The following is a 6708-nucleotide window of genomic DNA, read 5'->3' as shown; positions in this document are numbered from 1 at the left end:
AAACACAATTTCTGTGCTTGCATCTTTACATTGAATGCAAGAGAATATTTGTTTAAACAACCTTAAAAAACATTCACGCAGACGTTAAAGTGATGTAATTTTTTTGTCTTGGCCAAAATAGATCACATCAGATTAACAGTAATCCGAAATACATGAGGTTCCGCCATCTGCGGGACTATTCAATGTGGTGCGATGTGCGTATAAAAACAACTGTGTGGACTGCATATACTAATCCTTGGCCACAATATTATCACATCGCAGTGAAGCTATCAAATCAATCCTACAGTAAAATCTAAAAAAGTGATGGAACATCACATGGTGGTCCATCTGTAGAGGATGTGGTGTATGATGATTCATTTCAATTTTTGTTTACCATACGAAAACAACATAATTATGATTCTCTCTCCTTTTTTTTTCATTTTCTATTTTTTTATTTCACATTTTTTATTTTATTTTTCTCTTTCTAAAAAAATAATAATATAATATGTTAAAATGATTTAACATGATAGTTCAAATAAGAAAAAAGAAAATAAGAGGAAAAAAAAAAGAAAAAAAGGAAAATCCTCCTCCAAACAACAGTGGAAACCAATTCAACTTAATTATTAATCATAGAACTCTCACTTCACTCGAGTGATGTCACCCCACCCAACTTAGAGATGGTGACTATTAACCGGGTAATTTGTTAGATGGTAACTATTAAATGTATAGTCTGTTAGATGGTGATGATTAAACTGTATTAAGATTGCAGGTTTGTAACTCTATGTCTCGTGTATTAATTTGTAAAAAAAATATGAGGAATTGAATTGATAAGAAGTTGGAATGAAGAAGAGTTAGAATTGGATTTTTGTTGAAATTATTTATAAAATATTCTAGAATCAAAATAAATTGGTATAGATTCCATATAAACTGTTTACTAATTTACCTGAATTGGAAAGGAAATCAATATAATTCATTTTGGTTCCGGTCTTTAATCAACCTAATTGTTAGACTCTTGTTTGTTTAAATATTTTGATCAAGGTCCTTAACATCATTTAAAAGATTTAACTCATGCATTTAATGTCCCACAAATTAAGAAATTTAAACAAATTCAAATAAAAAATTTAAAATATAATAAATACTTAAAAATAAATATTAGAGTAATATTGTTCTTCAAAAAATTATAGCAAGAAAATAATGTATCCATATAATTATTAACATATTTTAAAAAATAACTACTGATATATTTTAAAACATAAAATAAATAATTATAATTAGCATGGGTACATTTAGTAAAATTAAAAATGGGTACAAATAAATAAAAAAATATGGGCACACAAAGAAATTAATATATGGGTACAAATTAAAACTGAAAAAAAATTTTGTACAAATTAAAAAAGGGTTGCAAATTAAAAATGGGGTACAAACTAAAAATAAAAATATATGATAAAAAAATTTAGCCATAAATGACACACCCCGACCGAGATCGGAGCGTGCTGGCCGTCACACAAAGGTGACGTAGCCATGTGCACGTGCGGAAGCTAGTAAGTAGTAATATAAAAGTACGAATAATTAAAAACTAGCATACAAGTACTAGAATAAGTGCTAGTTAGTGCGATACAAATTCAGAGCAGGTCTATAGCAGTCCAAATAAAACGACAACAGTAGTACGCCCGAAGGCGACCCTACAATGTGGAGTGTCTGTCAGAACGCCGAAAAGCTCTCAAGGGAAACCACCGCAACAGCTAAGCAACTAGAACCTGGAGGGGCGCAAAACAAAAGCGTGAGTGGGTAAAAACAAAGCTCTTTGAAAACCATTTAGCAAAATACAATCTAACCCCTCGCCGTAAAACCTGTATACTTCCCAGAAAATAAACATATGTACGTATGTATAAACATGCACAACATGCTCAAGGATATGCCAATCATGCTCAAGATATGTCAATCATGCTCAAGATATGCCATGTCGAAATCTCATAATGATATGCAAGTGCTCAGGTATGAGTCATATCAATCACATAATCCTCTGGCAGCCGGAGTCACCTAACGTGACCTGTACGGCTGCATATAGAGCTCAAATCTCAACTCAATATCTAAACCTGCCCACGAGTCGGAACCACCTAAAGGGGTCTGTACGACAGGCCTGGGTGTAACAAGTATATACGCTCTAGTGCTACGATCACGTGAAGGCTGTGCGAATAATCGCGGGTCACCTACGAGTCGGAACCACCTACTGTGGTCTGTACGACAGGCCTATGCACCTAGCTTGGATCCAAGCTGAGCGTATGGTGCGGGAGGTGAACAACACGTGAAGGACTGTGCCCTACTCTGGGCGGAAGCACTAACACCGGGGGTGCAGGTTATGAGCTCTCTAAGCATCTCTAACCACTATTTAATGCAATCGTTAATTAACGCTTACCTGGCACTTACCTATGCCTCCACAGCACCCACATATAAATATATATGACATATGCATATGTATATGTATGCCACTAATAATGCATGCAATGATGCATAAACGATAATAATAAAGTGCATGGCATAATGTAAATAACCCTTTTTAATCAATTTCTGGGAATATAAATGTATATAGGTATATACGGAAAACAAAAGCCCACTCACTGGTATGTAGAAGGGTCGTAGCCCCCCTGTCTCGCGTGTGCACGCTCGTCCTCTGGGTACGTGTCACCTAGATGCGAAACAACTATAAAAACGTTAACTTTAAAGCACATAACCCGTTTCTCGTAATAACTTCTCATACATTGCTCAAAATGGACAAATGAATATACCAACGTGCTCTACACAACCTCAGGATCACAACCATATTTTTAAAATAATTTTTGGACCCCGCACGCGCCCCCACGCGCCAGCACAGGCACGGACCTACGCGCCCCCCACGCGCGGCCACGTGCCAGGCACACTGACGGTGTCAACAGACGCCGTCAGGAATATTCCGTTAAACTGACGGAATATTCCGTCAAATCTAACCGGATGCCGTCACTGCCGTTAGGAATATTCCGTTAAACCTAACGGAATATTCCCCTTTCTTCTCCGGCCTACCCTCGCCGGACTCCGGTCGCCGGAAACTGGGGAAAACTTTAAACTCACTATTCTCCTTCGTTTCTTAACCATTTTCTATGATTCTTGGACCAAAAGAAAGCCCTAAACTAGTAGAATCACGTTACACAAGTTTTAAGGGCTAAAACTAAGAGATTATACCTGTCCAAAAACTCCAAGCTCGGCCAACCTCGAACCAGGCCTTCCCGACGTCCAAAATCGTCCAACGAGCTACTCCGACGCTCCTGGGAACCTCACAAACACAACCACGAGCTCAGAAAACCCAAAAACTTAATGTACAAACTTTGCATGAACAGTACCCAAATCGGCCATTGATGAATCGACGTGAAAACCAAGGATTCCTCACCTGAAAATGGTATGGCTGAGCTCGCCTCGACCTCACGAGTCGAATGGTGTAGTTGGTTCCTTCGATCTGTGATGGTTTGAAGGTCCTTGGTGTGTGTCCGTACACTCACAGAAGGAAGAAGAAGAAAGAAGGGAGAGAGAGAGACACGGGACAGGGATAGAGGGAGAGGGAGAGTGAGTCAGTGTGTGTGTGTGGCCCTCCACTTGCCACCACACACAAAATAACCCCACAACGTGACGAAAAACATACTAGGGGCAAAATCGTAATTTCATACGTACGTTTTTGATAATTCCGGGACGGGATGTCACAATAAATATAAATATACTAATTGTAACATTTTTAATGAATATATTTAGAAATAAAAAAATATTTTATTATTGAAATAATTAATGATATTATTAATACCTAAGGACCTTGATACAAAATTAAAAAGGAATAAGGTTTTAGTCAATGGAGTAGTAAAATCAAGGATGAGAATTTAATTTCTCTTATTAAAATGTGATTAGTTGAAAAAAAATTACTTTATATACTATTTTTTGTTAAATTTTATATACTAATTAATAGAATAAAAATATTAAAATGTCTCTATTCACCAAATAGTAAACACACTGAAATTTAATTATTTTATTTTATTTTAATTATTGCTAATATTATGGTAAATTTCATATTAAACTGGGCAGTGGTGGGTGGAGTTCAGTTAATGCGAAGGCAATCTTGAAATTTTAGAAATAAGTTAGGATAGAATGGGGAGAAAAAATTCATTCCGATTCCCGAACAATCTGGAATTCAATTCCCACCTACATCTAAGGAATCAAATACCTTCAAATTTTGTAGTTCGATTCCAAAATTCATGTGAGTCCCATCATCTTTTTTATTCTCTCATATTTGATAATTATTTAGTATCTTGTAATTGGAATTCACATCCGTATTTTGATTTTGATTACTATCATGTAAATGTGTCATAAAATAGTTAATAGAGTATTTATTCCAACATCTAAAGTGTTCAATTTCACCTTTACACAATACCTCTTGTAAAAAAAATGAACAAACTGGCCACGCTCAAATTTATGCACGAATTGTAAATGCGCGTATGATATAAAATGGGCATAATAAATATTTCGCCGAATTGTTAGCTATGTTGGTAAAAGTATATACTGATGTATAAATACGTATTTTATACATATTTTATACGCATTTCCTTTTAAGAATCTGTGTATTGTTGATGTTCTAGTAGGAAGTGTAGTGTCTGTATTTTTACGAAGAATCTATGAATTCTTGGCATATCATGTCATGCACACACTCTGACTTGGAACTTTGAAGACAATAAATTGAGCAGTTGCTTAGAGAACAATAATATTAAAACTTATTGTATGCATAGTACATCAAATAATATTGATGTGATGAACTGCCAGACAAATGCTTGTGAGTTTATATGACCAATTTTGGATACTACTGTGTAACATCTCACATCGTCTAGAGGAGTGAATCTTGTAAGCCTTATATGTGTGTGTGTGTGTGTGTGTGTGTGTGTATATATATATATATATATATATATATTCCCATCTCTACCTAGCAAACGCTTTTTGGAAGCTCACTAGTTTCGGGTTCCATTGGAACTCCGAAGTTAAGCGAGATTGGGCTGGAGCAATTCCAGAATGGGTGACCCACTGGGAAGTTGCTCGTGAGTTCCCAGAAATAAAACCGTGAGGACGTGGTCGAGGCCCAAAACAGACAATATTGTGCTATGGTGGAGTCGAGCTTGGGATGTGGCGGGGGCCCAGGTCGGGATGTAACAATTTGGTATCAGAGCCAATCCCTGGCCGGGAATGTGCTGAATTGTAACATCCCACATTGCCCAGGGGAGTGGATCTTGTAAGCCTTATATGTATATTCCCATCTCTACCTAGCACGAGGCTTTTTGGGTGCTCATTGGCTTCGGGTTCTATTGGAACTCCGAAGTTAAGCAAGATTGGGCTGGAGCAATCCCAAGATGGGTGACCCATTGGGAAGTTGCTAGTGAGTTCCCATAAACAAAACCGTGAGGGCGTGGTCGAGGCCCAAAGCGGACAATATCGTGCTATGGCGAACTCGAGCCAAGGATGTGGTAGGGGTGGGGGCGGGGATGTGACAGTTTTAAAAGTGTAATGATGTGGAAAATGTGAATACATTTAAACTTAAGAGTGCCTAAATATCAGAGCACGCTGGTGAGCGAGTATGCACCCACTTCACACGCGTCGTCAAAGCATAAGTAAAGTATAGTAGTGTGGGTAAGGATCATACCCTCAGAGGTAGTCACTTATATTGAGATTTGCCAAGAATCCTCGTCGATACGATCGTTCAGCCATTACAACCTGGAGAGGCGCAAAACAGAAAACGTGAGTGGGCAAAAACAAAGTTTTGAAAACACATTTCACTTTCCAAATATAATAACCCCTCACCGTAAAACCCGTATAATTTCCCAAAAAATAGTAGTATCTATGTATATAAGAATCATGTTCAAAGCGGTGGAAATCCAAGTATATGCCAAGTCAATTACATTACATTTTAGTATATGCATTAGTATAGATATGCATAATGTTGCATGATACTGCAGACACCTAGGTAAGCTTCAGGTGAGTACTTATTGATGATAGAAATTGCAGTGAGTATAGTTGTGATGAGGGTCAACCGTACAGGTCACGTTAAGTGACTCCGGCTAACATGGTACAATTGATGGATGAGGGTCAGTTGTACAGGTCACGTTAGGTGACTCCGGCTAACACAATACTATTGATGGATGAGGGTCAACCGTACAGGTCACATTAGGTGACTCCGGTTGACATATCATTTTACATTAATTTATTCCATCTGGGTTACATGACCCAGATTGTCCACTAGGACTCCGAATTGAGATGTGCTGGCCGACACCGTCTTACAGGTTGCTTATGAGTTGTACAGGTTGCATTAGGCAACTACGACTTAGGTGTTATCATGGATTGATTTATGAGTCGTATAAGTTGCATTAGGTAACTCCGACTCAGGTGTTATCATTGATTGATTTATGAGTCGTACATGTTACATTAGGCAACTCCAATTACCATAGATTAATGAGCACTTGATTTATATTGTTGTTGCCGATATGTAGTGATTGGGAATGTTCTTGGATTTACTATTGATTTACATTTGATTTCATACTTATATGTAGTATAATTTCCTGGAACCTATACAAGTATTACAGCGAGGGGTTATATTGTTTAAAAGGTATTTATTAAAGCTTTATATTTAGGTGCACTCACTCTTGTTTTTATCCCTCCAGGTTCTAGTAACAG

At 37.3% G+C, this 6708-nt stretch overlaps 1 long non-coding RNA gene across 1 annotated transcript; it reads right to left on the bottom strand.

Annotated features, from left to right (window-relative positions):
- Positions 1-2020: 2020 nt before the first annotated feature.
- On the bottom strand, positions 2021-3674 carry LOC148689972 (uncharacterized). Its single transcript, XR_015957428.1, has 3 exons — positions 3401-3674; positions 3196-3286; positions 2021-2680 (listed from the first exon to the last, which is right to left on the bottom strand). It is a non-coding gene; the product is annotated as an uncharacterized LOC148689972 (long non-coding RNA).
- Between the last annotated feature and the right edge of the window lie 3034 nt (positions 3675-6708).

The sequence above is a fragment of the Pyrus communis genome, chromosome 16 (genome assembly GCF_041283825.1).
Source record: "Pyrus communis isolate YQ-2024b chromosome 16, ASM4128382v1, whole genome shotgun sequence".
NCBI classification, from domain to species: Eukaryota; Viridiplantae; Streptophyta; class Magnoliopsida; order Rosales; family Rosaceae; genus Pyrus; species Pyrus communis.
The sequence above is the reverse complement of the archived record's forward strand: the minus strand, read 5'-3'. Positions and strand labels throughout refer to the sequence as shown.